Source organism: Delphinapterus leucas, chromosome 16, assembly GCF_059928025.1.
Source record: "Delphinapterus leucas isolate spDelLeu-1000000601 "Yukka" chromosome 16, BTC_Dleu_Yukka2, whole genome shotgun sequence".
In the NCBI taxonomy this organism is placed as follows: domain Eukaryota; kingdom Metazoa; phylum Chordata; class Mammalia; order Artiodactyla; family Monodontidae; genus Delphinapterus; species Delphinapterus leucas.
In genome coordinates this window covers 80,483,514-80,498,799 of record NC_143144.1, presented here as the reverse complement: position 1 = coordinate 80,498,799, position 15,286 = coordinate 80,483,514, and the positions used below count along the sequence as shown (strand labels likewise).

General features: G+C 40.0%; 1 pseudogene; it reads left to right on the top strand.

Moving 5' to 3' along the window:
* The first annotated feature begins 820 nt into the window (after nt 1-820).
* Nucleotides 821-920, top strand: LOC115801530 (U6 spliceosomal RNA; annotated as a pseudogene).
* The last annotated feature ends 14,366 nt before the right edge of the window (nt 921-15,286 follow it).

Below are 15,286 nucleotides of genomic sequence, written 5' to 3'. Positions count from 1 at the left end.
TAGAGAATCTTTTGTGGATGCGACAGTTTGCTAATATCTTAATGAGTGAATTATGATAATTACGAAAATCTTAGCTTTACATTATTTGTGAAGTGTATGTGTGTGTGTGTGTGTCAGCCTTCCCAGGCAGACACACCATTCCGATTCAGCAGCACTCAATGAGGAGCATTTCTGTACTAATAAGACAAAGTGGATCTCAAACTGCTGCATATTAATCAAATTCATTAAAGTACATTCATTCATTTGTGTGTATAACAGCCAAACCGGGAATGTAGAGTTTGCACAAAATGCATATATTAATGAATGCTAAAACTTCAACATGAATAATAGCTTTAAAAATATTTTCATAAAGCAAAATTCTAAGGAGTAATACTGATAATTATTTTTTTTCATATTTTCACTTCCTGTTATTACCTTTAAGTGGAGTAGTAACTAAATAGTGTCATTTAGCTTTAAGTGGAAAAAATATGGAAGAAGAAAATAACTAAGAAATAAAGGGAAAGCCCAAAAGATTGTAAAGAAAAAAAGGATATAATATTGAGCAACGTTAATATTAAATTTCCTACTTCTCCTTCAAATCAATTAAAAAATACGTTCAGGGCATGTTAGACATGGTCACTTTCTGTGTACAAAGAAGCATGTATTCGAAGCTATATTAGGAAACAGCCTTTCATTTCCTGTATGGGACTAGAGGCTGGGAGGGGCGTGGCGAAGGAAAATACAGCCATGAGGGTGTGTCTGTATACTTACATGTCTAAAACTGATGGAAAATTTTACATAAGTCAGGAGACCTAAGACTCGTGTTAACAGTCAATGACTAGTGCTCGCTTCAGCAGCACATACACTACAATTGGAATGATATGAAGATTAGTATGGCCCCTTCATTAAGAATGACATGCAAATTCCCATTCCATATTTTTTTATTAATTAATTAATTTATTATTTTTGGGTGCGTTGAGTCTTCGTTGCCATACGTGAGCTTTCTCTAGCTGCGGGCAGCGGGGGCTACTCTTTGTTGTGGTGCGCAGGCTTCTCATTGCGGTGGCTTCTCTTGTTTCAGAGCATGAGCTGTAGGCACGAGGGCTTCAGTAGGTGTGACACATAGGCTTAGTAGTTGTGGCTCACAGCCTCTAGAGCTCAGGCTCAGTAGTTGTGGCGCACGGGCTTAGTTGCTCCGTGGCATGTGGAATCTTCCCAGACCAGGGCTGGAACCTGTGTCCCCTGCATTGGCAGGCAGATTCTTAACCACTCCGCCACCAGGGAAGCCCCTTTATTTTTTTTAAAAAAAGGTAACTATAGGGTGTGATAGATGTGTTAACTTTATTGTGGTGATCATTTCAAAATGTACACATATCATCATGTTTTACACTTCAATATATACAATTTTATCTGTCAAAAAAGAAAAAAAAAATGATGACTTTTCTAACATATTGTGTTTTACCTGAATGCTAACTGCTCTGAAGACAAGGCTCATTTCCTTGTCCTCTACAGCACTGAGCACAGTGCCTGGCATGGAAAATGCACTCAACTAATATTAAATCTAAAATAACTATTGTACAAAGAAAAATACAGTGAGAGTTATAAGAGAGGTGTAAACGTAACATCCACAGAGGAAGCATTGGCAAGGCTTCAGGTCAGAGGCTGTGTGTTGACTGGAAGCTTCTTCAGGACAGGATCCTTCAGTTCCTTCTTTCTCTCCTGCCACCAGCTCTGTGCTCTATTTGTGTCTAGCAAGGACTCAGTGCTGGACATTCTAACTGGGGAAAGTCTGTTAAACAAAGGAAGGAAGGTGGGAATTTGTAAGTTGTGTTGGGTGAGCAAAAACAGTTGGGCTAGAACAGCACGACCCAGAGGACTAAGGGCATTCCATAGAACCCTAGCTCTGTGTGATTTGGGGTAGGGAAAGATAGTGTGAAATTACTAAGTTTGATCCCAGATGTACTGAGTTTTCTTATTAATTAGGAGCAATCTGCCAACTTTCTGACTATGCATCCTTGCTTAAGAATAGTGCTGTACAGGGCTTCCCTGGTGGCGCAGTGGTTGAGAGTCTGCCTGCCGATGCAGGGCGTGCCCCGGTCCGGGAAGATCCCACGTGCCGCGGAGCGGCTGGGCCCGTGAGCCATGGCCGCTGAGCCTGCGCGTCCGGAGCCTGTGCTCCGCAACGGGAGAGGCCACAGCAGTGAGAGGCCCGCGTACCGCAAAAAAAAAAAAAAAAAAAATAGTGCTGTACATCAGTATTTCTCAAACTATGTTCCCCAGAACTCTAGTGTTCTGTGAGTTATAAAGAGGGAGGAAAAAAGGTTATTTAACTAAGTTTGTAAAATGCTTCTGGTTCTCTTGTGTTGAGAGCTTTACAATGTACATGAACATATCAAGGGTTCTGAGAAGCCTTGTCCTGAAGACATCTGTATACCTTTTGTGAACCTGGTACTCCCCCAAATTATTTGAACCCGAACCAACTTTCCCGTAGCACCTATTAGCATACCATGGGGCATGACTACTGCCACATGTCTATAATTCCTCTGCTACAAATTCCTTTGTATTCTGTTGGCCACAGGAGTCATAAAACCATATATAAGGGATCCAAGGGGACTCATTGGTCCGTACCTTTGTCTTTAAGAACAAACTTCAGTTGTTTAGATAAGTGAGAACTCTTCCTGTATTTAATGAGTTTCTCAGCTTCACTTGTTCACCCATCTTATTTTGTCTGCCACCCTCATCATGGCAAAATTCTCTTATCTATTTCCTATAAACGTCTCATCCTGCCCTTTAAGAGACTGAGACAAGATGGTTTCATAATTTTTATGTTTCTCTCCTCAAACTGGTTCACTTGAAACCTCAGCTTTCCCTTCTCCAGATTCAAATCATTCTATTTTCTTCTCGGGGGTTTTAAGGTGTGGCTCCTTTTTGTTATTGAGATATGATTGACATATGACATTATATTAGTTTCAGGCGTACAACATAATGATTCAATACTTGTATATATTGCAAAATGATCACCACAATAAATCTAGTTAACATCCATCTCTACACAGTTACACTTTTTTTTCTTGTGATAAAAACCTTAAAGATCTACTCTCTTAGCAACTTTCAAATATACAATATTATAAATTATTGTCACTGTGCTGTCCATTACATCCCCATGACTTTAATTGGAAGTTTGTACCTTTTGACCCCCTTCACCTATTTTTCCTGTCCAACCTCTGGCAACTATCAATCTGTTCTTTGTATCTATGAGTTCAGTTTTTGGGTTTTTTTTTAAGACTCCATACATAAATGAGATCATACAGTATTTGTCTTTCTCTATCTGACTTATTTCACTCAGTGTAATGCCCTCAAGGTCCAGCCATGTTGTCACAAATGGCAAGATTTGCTTCTTTTCTTATGACTAATACTCCATGATATATATATATATATATATATATATATATATATATAATATATATATTATATATATATATCACATTTTCCTTATCTGTTCATCCATCGATGGACACTTAGGTTGCTTCCATATCTTGGCTGTTGTAAATAATGCTGCAATGACTATGGAGGTGCATATAACTTTTCCAGTTAGTTTTTCCATTTCCTCCAGATAAATACCCAGAAGTGGAATTGCTGGATCATATGGTACTTCTATTTCTAATTTTTTGAAGAACCTCCATACTATTTTCTACGGTGGCTGCACCAATTTACATTCCCACCAACAGTTCACGTGGGTTCCCTCTTCTACACATTCTTGCCAACACTTGTTATTTCTTGTCTTTTTGATAGTAACCATTCTAACAGGTGTGAAGTGATACCTTGTGGTTTTGTTTTGCATTTCCCTGATAGTTGTAGCTCCTTCTTACTCCATTCCAGGATCCTTTTAGATCCTCAGAAGTGAGAAAATGTAGAACTGGGAAAAGCTCATTTGGTGAGCATCTGACTAGTATTGAATATATTTGCCACACGCAAAATTAAGTGCTTCATCACTGACTGGTATTAAATGTTATAATTCTGATTGCTACATTAATCCCAGCTATACTAAACCCTTCCCATCTTACACGCAAGCAGTTTATTTTTCTTCCTTAATTTTCCTCTTTTCTTTGGCCCCTACTGAGTCTCTTCTCCTACCAAGGTAATTTTTGATTCTATTATTATATTCTAATAATATTTTTCAAGATGATGATCACTAATTCTACTTCTTTAGATACACTGTCTCTCAACTAGGATGATGAAAATCAATTGTTTCTACCATTAATTAAAATACTGAAATTTGTGAACTGTTCACCTTGTTCATAAATAAAAATAGATCCAGATAACATCACCCTCATGCCCTCTAGTCCAATACAGTTTCTCAAGTGGGAGAGAAAGGGCTAGGTTTACAGGCTGGGAATTACACACATCGCACAGCCTCTGCAATCAGTAGCCCGGGTAAACCACAGAGGTGTGACCCATGCGAAGACCGTCAGTCATATCTGCTGAAGAGAGACAACATTAAGAAAAATGCTTTACGTGAATTCTGTCTCATCCTACTTGGGGTGAGACTCTGAGCATGTTTCTCTTGTTGTAGTCAGTAGGAAATAACGGGAATAACATTGGAGTCAGGGGTTAGAGTTCAAGTCCTAGGTTGAATCACTCAATAATTATGTGGCAGCAGGAAAATGAATTGATCTGACTTCCCATTTTCTCATCTGCAAAATGGAATGACACTGACAATATTATGAGGATGAAACACTGGAACATATATAAAAGCCCACTACAAAGGTAGGGCATTATATATGACAGTGGTTTCCAGTGTTCCAGAACTAGAAACCCTGTGAAAGGGCTGGAGGGCCATTGAGACCGAACCTCGAAGGCTGCTGCCTCTTGGGCCCTACAAACACTTTGATCAGAGCAGAGCCACCTTGGTCTGTTTTGCAAATTGGGCTTCCAAATAAGAATTCCTTTGAAAGATTTCACTGAATAAAAAGGGGAAGAAGGTTGAAAACGACTGATAACAAAATATTAATCCAAGTAATTACTATAATTATAAAATGGTTATTTCATGTTTGTGCATATAATATTCAGATTTGTATGTGTAAAATACACATAATCTAGAGGTTTATACATTCTTACATGTAACGTACAAATACTGAAGTAGTGTAGTGGGTAAAATATCTTGCTGTTCACAACATCGCCGTGAAAACCTATGTTTTGACTCTCAGAAGATGGTAGCTTGGTGTTTTGTTCTTTAGAAATAAACATATCAAGTGATGCTGTTTATTAAATTGCATGGTATGAAACAGTGTCATACATGACACATATACACACGACCAGCACAACCAAACATTAAGCTACACAACATGGGTTCTCTTAATTACTGGCTGTCACACTGAGAGAGGTTAAACTGTGACATGAGGTAGAGACACAATAGGCATCAAAAATAAAAGGCAGTTATTCAGAATGAAATCACAGTATGAAGGACCTGAACACTTGTGTGCTTTCAAACTTAAATCTAAGTTTATTTTGGTTTAAAAGTAAGGATGAAAAGGTGAATTTAGTCATCTTAGTCCCTTAATTTTGGAAATGTACGATCTATCGTTTAACATCTATGGTTGAAGTTTTCTAATGCAATGTTGCTTTTTAATTCAGATATCAGGACGTTTCCATCAGTCTGTACCATATTTTATGCTTCCATATGGTTATTTTCTCTGCCTTTCTTCTTAGTAGAGAAATTCTTCAAACCAGCTCAATATTGAGATAGTTCCTCAGTCTTTTTTATTTTAATTAATTTAACTTTTCCTCTTTAACCTTTGCATATCCTCCATAAGGCAGAAAGATTTTGTCAAGCTTGAACTTCTGTAATTTGTATCATAAAAATGTTAAGGGCTTCCCTGGTGGCGCAGTGGTTGGGGGTCCGCCTGCCGATGCAGGGGGCGCGGGTTCGTGCCCCGGTCCAGGAGGACCCCGCATGCCGCCGAGCGGCTGGGCCTGTGAGCCACGGCCGCTGGGCCTGCGCTCCGCAACGGGAGAGGCCACGGCGGTGAGAGGCCCGCATACCGCAAAACAAAAACAAAAACAAAAATGTTAAGTCTAGGGACTTCCGTGGTGGTACAGTGGATGATACTCCGCACTCCCAGTGCAGGGGGACTGGGTTCAATCCCTGGTCGGGGAACTAGGTCCCACACGCATGCCGCAACTGGGAGTTTGCATGCCACAACTAAGGAGCCCGCCTGCCACAACTAAGACCTGGTGCAACGAAGTAAATAAATATTATTTTTTTTAAAAAGTACTTCTTTAAAAAAATTAAAGTATTAAGTCTAAAGAATAATCTTTCTTCGGCACACTATGGAGTTTACCCTGGAAACTGCAACATGCCCTCCACTTTTTCTGTCTCACTCTTCCTGTTTGAAAATCACCGATTTTAGAGAATACAGTGTTAAGAATAAGATGTACACAAACTTGAAGTAACCTTGTCAGGCGTGCTATTTTGTAGTTGCAGCTAATCTTCTCTGGGCTAGAGCTTACGGAGTTCTCCTCATGAATTTTATTTTCATCAGAAATGCCTTCTCCTAAAAATGTAAAAACCAAAACAAAACCAAAAAATCGACCTAACCCAAGGGATGTAAATGATGTAGAACATTTTCTTTTAAAAATGAAATGATAAATTCACCACTTTATTTGCATAATCAGTCAATGCTGGAAATATTGTGATAAGCTTGTAACTTTAAGCTTCCAAGATGAGATTCTGTTTCCAGGATGGAAGTGCCATATTTTTACCCCAAACCTTTCCTCTTTTTATGCCATTCTAGGATACAGTTCTAGTCCACGATTTCAATTTAGGTCTGGCATGGATTTAGAAATTTCATTAATAGGAACAATCCAGGTTCTGGTTGATTTCTTCATAGAAGTCTGTCTACCCCTTCAGATTGTCTGGCGAGCTCATTCATAGGAGTTTGGGAATGTGTGGTGCCTTGGATTGGTCCAGGGCTCTGAAACCTAAGTCACCCATTCTGCACAAGAAGCTGAACGTTAAGACCTTCCCCAAACACTTGCACAAACAGGGGCCTGTTTACAAAATGACTCCCAAAGCCAGCAGTCTCTCTGCCAGCACTTGTCTGTCAAACGTCCAAGTTCTGAGGTACCACAGCAGCTTCAGTTCTCCATGTTTCCCAGGCCACCCAGCCTGGGGAGAAAAGAGTCACAATGACAGTCATAAAACAGATTTCTCTAATTCTACCCCCTAGGGAGTCGAGAAAGCCCTTGCACTGTTTGCCATGTTCCTCCCTTCCTTTCCAGCTGCTGTGACTGAGGTCTCCTGCTGCTCTGGGGCCCTGCTCCACTCCAAGTTCTCTTTGAGTTCATGGTGACCTGGGTTTTGTCCCACCACAGCAAAGTGACAAAGCTCTGGGCTGGGGTAAAGTAAATGACACACTCCTGCTAACCCCCAAGTCCTCTTTCTCCACCGGGCGCACAATCCTGTAACTGTCTTGTCCGGCATTTACTTATAGGTGAGACAGCACTGCAGAGGTTAAGGGGTGGAGGGAAGAAGGGCTGAAGTGGGCCAACCACCGATGATGGGGATTGGCAGGCTGAGGTCACACCTGTTTGGGCAAGTCAGAAGTTTATAGTTAACCTACCCCCTTGAGCAGATAATCTTACCAAAATCAGCATCTCAAAGAAATCGTCCGACCCCAGAAGTGAGATGCATAGTGGTAAAGAAAACAATCTCTGACTCTCTTTAGAATTCTAGAAGGATCCAGACTTCCCTGTGGTTGCTTACAAGCTGGCGCCTTGGACAAATGCCCATGTGGTCAGGTGTCACACAGTCTCAGCCTCTGCCCACGTGAGAAGTCACTTTCTCTCCCTCCCAACGAGTTCATCCCCCTCAGGACCTGGGATCCCTTGTGAAAACATCCCGGTGGGGCCTGACTGCCAGAACTCCTCAGGGAACGGTGGCCACGGGTCCTCAGGCTGGGCCCTACAGCTCTAAAGGATTCCTGGGTCAGGAAGGGAGACGCCACAGCCAGCTCCTCCTGCAGGAGCGCATCTGGGGCATGGGTGGCTCTGCGGCTTCAGTTGGGTCACTGGGGACGGACACGAACGGCTGCTGCACAGTGGCAGGAGGCAGTGGCCTCCTGGTCACAAGGCAGGTAACGGCAGCCGTTAAAGGCCACCGTGTAATGACGACACGTAAAGACTGCTGGGTAGTGGCTGCTGCACAATGGCGGGCGGGCAAAGACTGCTGGGTAATGGTTGCCAGGCAATGGCCTAGCCCCAGCCCGCGTCATGGATAAGATGGCCACGTGGGGTTTAGTTCCCCATGCGGCACATCCTTGGTGAGTGCTCGTCATGTGTGAGGCCCCTCCCTGAACACACTAAATGCTTTAATCTGTGAAGGATGCATTAACAATTTCTAGAAAGATAATGCCCACCCACCCACCCTTTTTTCCACCATTTTCATCACCACCTTCCCAAGCGCTGCTTCACTGTGAGCTTATCATCATTCCTTGGGCCACTTCAACTGAGATTCAAACAGAATTGTGGGCACATTCATTTTTTATCTCTGTCCAATTAACTATAGCCTTGTTAACAAATTTTAAAATAATACAAGTAAATGTTACCCAGATAACCTCTTTACAGACTTTATCCCACTCAGTAAACTAAATGTCAAACGAGAAGAGAAAAATATAGATACTCTGTCAATATAGTTCGTGTGAATTTTCTCTCTACCCAGGTCTGTTTTGAATGGGGAAAAACGATGAGCCTTTTGGGGTTTTTTTTTGGTAGTGTGTTTTATTGCTAAATACAAATATTTAGGATAAGGTAAACAGGTAAAATTTAGAAATCGTTGCCCAGAGATAAAAATCACTTGCCAAAGCTTGCATAGCAAGGAATAGCAAGACTAGAACAATGTCCTGAATGTTCTGTTTTCCTGCTCAGTGCCCACATTTCCTCTCTTGATATCTGTCAGAATTTATATATAACAACTGAAAGTTCAAGCATTATTTTCTAAGTTAAATAAGTGGAAACTTTTAGAGGAAGCTCAAAGGATGTGCCTTGATTAGCATAGACAACTAGTTTAGAATCAGTGGTAGTATCTCTCTGAGCAAAATCTTCCAATTTTATTCTTGTCACTCCCTGGGGAGCAATTGCAATTGTGGGTGCATTGTGCTCTCTGGTCTCCTTTGATCTCTTTATTCAGATCTCCTGTTTACTGTATTAAAACACTTCACTCCATTCATCAGCCAATCTTTGCTTATCACATCAGATATTTTGCACCTTTGTTTTAGTCATGTGCACAAGGGTGCATTTGGCCTTATTTATGAGTCCTCTGACAAAGATTAAATTTTATTTTTCTCATCTTTTGGGAGAGTTGTGCTTTGGAGATTTTTTCCCCCCTCTCTCATCCCTCCTTTTGGATGCGGAGTCAAGTTTCCTTGCTATGATTCTTGTTACTGAAAAAGGAAAGATTATCTCTTTGGAGGAGCTGGACATTCCATTTTATAATGACGGGTCAAGATGTATGGATTTGTGACAGCCCCTGTCTGTTCTGTTCTGATTCTCTCTGGAATAGGGACGATGGCCTTTTCTTTCTCTTCCTGGCTGTGCTGTTATTTGTCAGTTGGCCGAAGCTAGAAGGTGGTGCTGTTAAGCATGTAAATAAACCAGCACTTCTTCCAGTAAATAGCTCTGTCTAGCATTGTATGCCAGGAACTCTCATCTACACAATGATGAATTCAACTCCTGTATTGTGCTTTCCTTTCCTGTCCTTTCACGGAGGGAAAGGTGATCACACTGTAATTATAGAAGTCCTTTTTACTTTATTTCTTTCTGATTCTGCCCCTAGTTTTTTCCAGTCTCCTAGTAGATAACATTTCCCATTGCTCAGATAAAATTCCTAAGGCAGTTTTTTTGAATTAATTTACTTCCTGTAGTCCAGTGTTTTATAGATGATGTAAATGAAGGATGTGGCTTACAGATCTATTTAAAGAGACGTGCTTATACTTCAAGGTTCTGGCCAGATGAGTGGGCACATGCTTTCGCATTTTTATTTAAACCCCACTGAAGTTGGTCATTATATTTTGAATGCCACAGCACGTCTATACCATTATTTAAAGGATCTTGTTCATTCATCCATATAATGATTGGCATTGGCTATAACTTGATGCAATGTTACACTATTTTAATTCTTTCTCAGGCAATGTTATCTTTGATCACTTCCTATTCACTGGGAAAAAAACCCACACAATTGCAATCCCACATTATGTTTCAGTGATGATGCCAAGTACTCCCTGGAATATAGCTATTCAAGACACTTTCTCCACCCTCAGGCTGCTCATTAAAGGGATGGCAGTTTCTAACTTTAATGAATAAGGTAGAGTGCAAATTCCACTCTTCTTTCAAAGAGACTCTCTGGTTTTCAAAGTGTTTTCCACTGCCTATTTCTTTGTTTAATTGGAAATGGTGTACACTCCTACATAATCATGGCCACAACTCAGTATGCAAAGTATTCCTTGTCACATTTTCTTTTTGTGTGATTCAAGTGTATATTTCATCAAAGAATTCCATAGAAAGTTCTGTATCTTCTCTCAAAAAACAGAAAAATTTAAAAAAACAGAACAAAACTAAACAAAAAAAACACCACGTGTTATGCAAAGTGCATCCAGATTATCATCTTGTCTATGGATAGAGTAACTCTTATATTCTTTGGTTTTTCCTCCCTTCTTCTAACCAAACACTGATTTAATATGTTCTTTTAACCCAGGGACATTTGTGACAGCTCCAAAACCTCATTGAAAACTTCAGCAAGAAAGAGCCAAGTAAGAAGAATGACAGGGACCAGTGTTTGGAAAGGCTGCCTTCTTTTCAAAATCTGGTAGCCTAAAACCCAGCCAAACTTGAGTGAGTTTCCATGTTTAAAGGTATAAATTATCTTTCTTCTTTTTTAATAAAGCAAAAAGAGTCTAAGATTTTCTGTTTATCTCTTAGTGAAGCATGACCAAGTAGCAACACTAAAACAGAGTATAGGAGGAATTTAAGATTTTAAGCCAAGTGTGGGTAACTCAAGTCGCACCAAAGTTATGCAGTGGTATGGGGGCAGATGAGAATGAGCTTAGTGCCACTTATAACATACGAAGTTTCTGAAACCTTCTTTCCTTAACTCAGAAATGGGCCAGTATTTGAGCCTGTGAGCACTAGCTGATTCACAGGCTTCGGGGCAGCTGGATGAGGGGGGGACCCTGAGGATATTAGCATATGTTTTCAAGCACTGAAGGTATTAGTGGAACTAATGACACCCAAACCAAATCCTTGCTCTCATTGTCATTTATTTCACACTAGTTATGTGCATGACAGTGTTCAAGCATCCTGGAGGATCCAAGATAAATATATGATATGATCTGTATTCCCACAGAGCTTTCAAAGTGCTTGGGGAGATGTGTCTAATTTGTCTGAAATGAGGAGGGAACACTAGAAAGCGGTTAAAACTAAATGCTAACTTGTGCTCAGTTAGCATTGGACATACTTATACTAAGAAGGTATTTATTGTTTATCTGAAAGTCAGATTCAGCTGGGCGTCCTGTATTTTATCCAGCGGCCCTAGCTTTTCCACGCTGTATTATCTCCATGAGCTGAGAGTTATGGTCCCACCACTGCCTTCTGCGGGCTTACACATTCCACACATAGTGGAGTAACAATTTTCACATGCACACTGACTTTCTATTGACAAAGTGTTCCATACACATATTTAAGTTTAATCTTTCATCACAGCCCTGTGAGATGGGTATCATTCATCCCATTTTTCAGATGAAGAAAACGAAGCTCAAAGGGATTATCTGATTTTCTAACTCAAGCATCAATGGAGATCCTCAACACAAATGTCATGACTCTCAAGTCCAGTGTCTTTTCGTACACCACAGTCGTCAGCAGTGCTCCACAGCTGGTGGGCTTTCTTCACTTCACAAAGCTTCCATTCGTTCAGTTCTCCTGCCAAGTTTCCTTTCAGAATGGCAGCTTCCTGTCCAAAGCTGTTTATTCTCCACTCATTGTCCGGCTAATGCCATCAGTCTGCTTGGAGAGTGAAGGACTAGGGACCAGTTTGTGGGGGAGATTGTGATGGTTTTCCCTGGGGCTCTTCTCCTAATCCCGTTTCTGAATGTCCTTTACGAACATTCAGCCAGCTAGCACTCTGGCTGAAAATTTGAGACTGGCTGTGACGCTGAACTCCTTCAGCTGACTAATCAATGAGGTTGATTGCCTTTTTCTGTTCTAGAAATTTTATTTTTCTAATAATGCAGAAGATGGAAGGGAGAAAAGAATCTTAACAATTTTAAAATTATTTTTGAATTTTAATTATCGTATAATGCAAACTGTAAAAATATTCAAACTATGCATAAGTGTAAGAAGCAGAATAGAGATGTCTCCGCTCCACTTTTTTCTCACTTCTCAGAAATCATCCTTGTATCCAGATGGGTATATACTCCTCCAAGATCCTTTTCTATAATTATGTAAATGTATGTATTCTAATTATTTTATAAAAATGTGGCCACTTTGCTATGTAACTTTTTTTCACTTAAATAATTATCTTGGAGACTTTCATGTCAGTGCACATAGATTTACCTTTTTATTTTTGATGGTTGCAGAGTATTTCATTGTATCGATATACTACAACTTCTTTAATCAATACCCTATAGTGTACATTTGGCTTTTCTACATTTTTTCTTATTACAAACAATGCCACAATTCCTGTGAGTGTGTCCAGAGAATCGACTCCTAGAAGTGGAATGCCTAGACCAAAGAGCACGCATGTTTTATATGTGAGGAAGAATCGCTAAGTGGCACCCCAGCAGGACTGTGCCTGTTTCTCCTTCCACCGCTTCCTTTTTCCAGTTTGTCTTGGGATTTTTCACTTCTTCTTATTTTTTACAGTGCACACACATTTTTATCCTACATGTGTGGCAAATACGTTCCCAAGCTTATCTTTTATCTTTGATTGTTTATGGTATTCTTTATTGTGCAAGTGTGTTTAATTTTTAGGGAGCCTAACTGTCTGGTTTTGTGTGGTTTTTAGTTTCCTTGACATATCAGAGAAACTTTCCCCATGCCAATATTATGCAAGTCACTCATGACTTCTTTTAGTACTTTCATGGTTTTATATGTCTACATTTAAATCTTTGAAGCATCTAATCTATTTCAATGTAAACAATGTGATAGAGATTTAACTTTATGTTTTCCAAATGGCTAGACATCTGAGTTATCCATCATTTCCTCCCTGATTTGAAATGCCACTTCTATCAGGCATTAAATTTCTGTATATTCTCAAGTCTATTCTGGACACTGTATTCTGATCTACTGACATTTCTACCTATTCCTGAGTCAGTGTGACACTTTTTTAAATGCTGAGTTCTATAATATATCTTAATATCTGTTAGGGCAAGTTTTGTACTCCCCAAATAACAGAAGATTATTGAGTTAAAACAAAAGTTCCCTCTTTTACCAGCCATGGCTCTGGTCTCAGTCCTCTCACCCCTGTTAGCAGTTTGGTCTGTGTCCTTCCAGCCCCTGATCTTTGTACTTACAGACTTGAAAACACAGGTATGCTCAGATATACAACATAAAGGGGCTGATACCAGGGCTGACAGCCAGAATATAAGGAGAGCTATTAAATATTGAACTAGTTCCATACTAGTTGCTAAATAGCAGCAGCCCCCAGGCCTCTCTGGTAACACCCTGGCCTACCTCTGCTCTTCCCCAGCATAAAATTGATTATTACATCAAATTCTGCATATGTGTTCACAAATAGCATTGGTTTATTGTATGTGTGTCTGCTGTTTTTGTCCTGTTTGGTGTGAGGATTATACTGGCTCTCCTGATGAGTTGGGAAAACTTCCATCCTTTTTTTTTTTTTTTTTTTTAGAACAACGTAAATGTCACAGGAGTCATTGGTTCTTTTGGAAAAAACTTGTTTGTTAAACTATTTGGTCCTGTTGCCTTTTTTTGTAGGGACGGGGAAAAGGGGAGATATACAATTTTGACAGCCTGTTACATTTATCTGAGCTTAGTGTTCTATCTAGGTTTTTTAATTCTCTTTGTTAAGAAAATTGTGATAATTTTTATTTTTCTAGAAAATTATTTTCTGTTAATAGTACAAGCAATGGAGTCAAGCTGCTTTGTCCATATCCTAGCTCCCTCAATTATCAGTTTTTTAAAAATAGACTTTACTTTTAATTACAGTTTAGGTTTTCAGAAAGATGGAGAGTTCCCATATACCTGGCTCCCAGTTTCTCCTATCGTTAACATAGTATGGCACACTTGTAGCAATTAAAGAACCAATATTGATACCTTTTTATTAAAGATCATAGTTTATTTAGATTCCTTTAGTTTTTTTCCCAATGTCCTTTTTCTGTTCCAAGATCCCATCCAGGACATCACATGACATTTAATCCTTGTGTCTCCTTGAGCTCCTCTTGACTGTGGCAGTTTCTCAGACTTCTTTGTTTTTGACGACCTCTACAGTTTTGAGGAGTGTAGGTCAGGCATCTTGTTGGGTGCCCCTCTCTGGAAATTTGTGTGATTTTTTTTCATGATACGACTGGAGTTACGGGCTACTGGGAGGAAGATCATAGAGGTAAAGGGCCGTGTTCATCACATCATGTCGAGAGTACATCTTGTCCACATGATGTATGATCGTGGATGCTGCTCTTGACTACCTGGCTGAGGTAGTACTTGGGAGGTCTCTCCACTGTACAGCTACTCTTTTTTGCCCCCTTTCCATTCTGTACGTTTTGGAAGGAAGTTACCCTACTTAGCTTACACTAAAGGAGTAAGGAGTTATGCTCCACCTTTTTGAGGGCAGAGTACCTAAATAAATTTTTTTTTGAATTTTATTTATTTTTTATACATCACGTTCTTATTAGTTATCTATTTTATACAAATTAGTATATATATGTCAATCCCAATCTCCCAATTCACCAGCCCCCGCCCCCGCCACTTTCCCCCCTTGGTGTCCATACGTTTGTTCTCTGCATCAGTGTCTCTATTTCTGCCCTGCAAACAGGTTCATCTGTGCCATTTTTCAAGGTTCCACATATACTCGTTAATATACGAGATTTGTTTTTCTCTTTCCGACTTACTTCACTCTGTATGACAGTCTCTAGATCCATCCATGTCTCTACAAATGACCCAATTTCATTCCTTTTTATGGCTGAACAATATTCCATTGTATATACGTACCACATCTTCTTTATCCATTCGTCTCTTCATGGGCATTTAGGTTGCTTCCATGACCTGGCTATCGTAAATAGTGCTGCAATGGACATTGGGG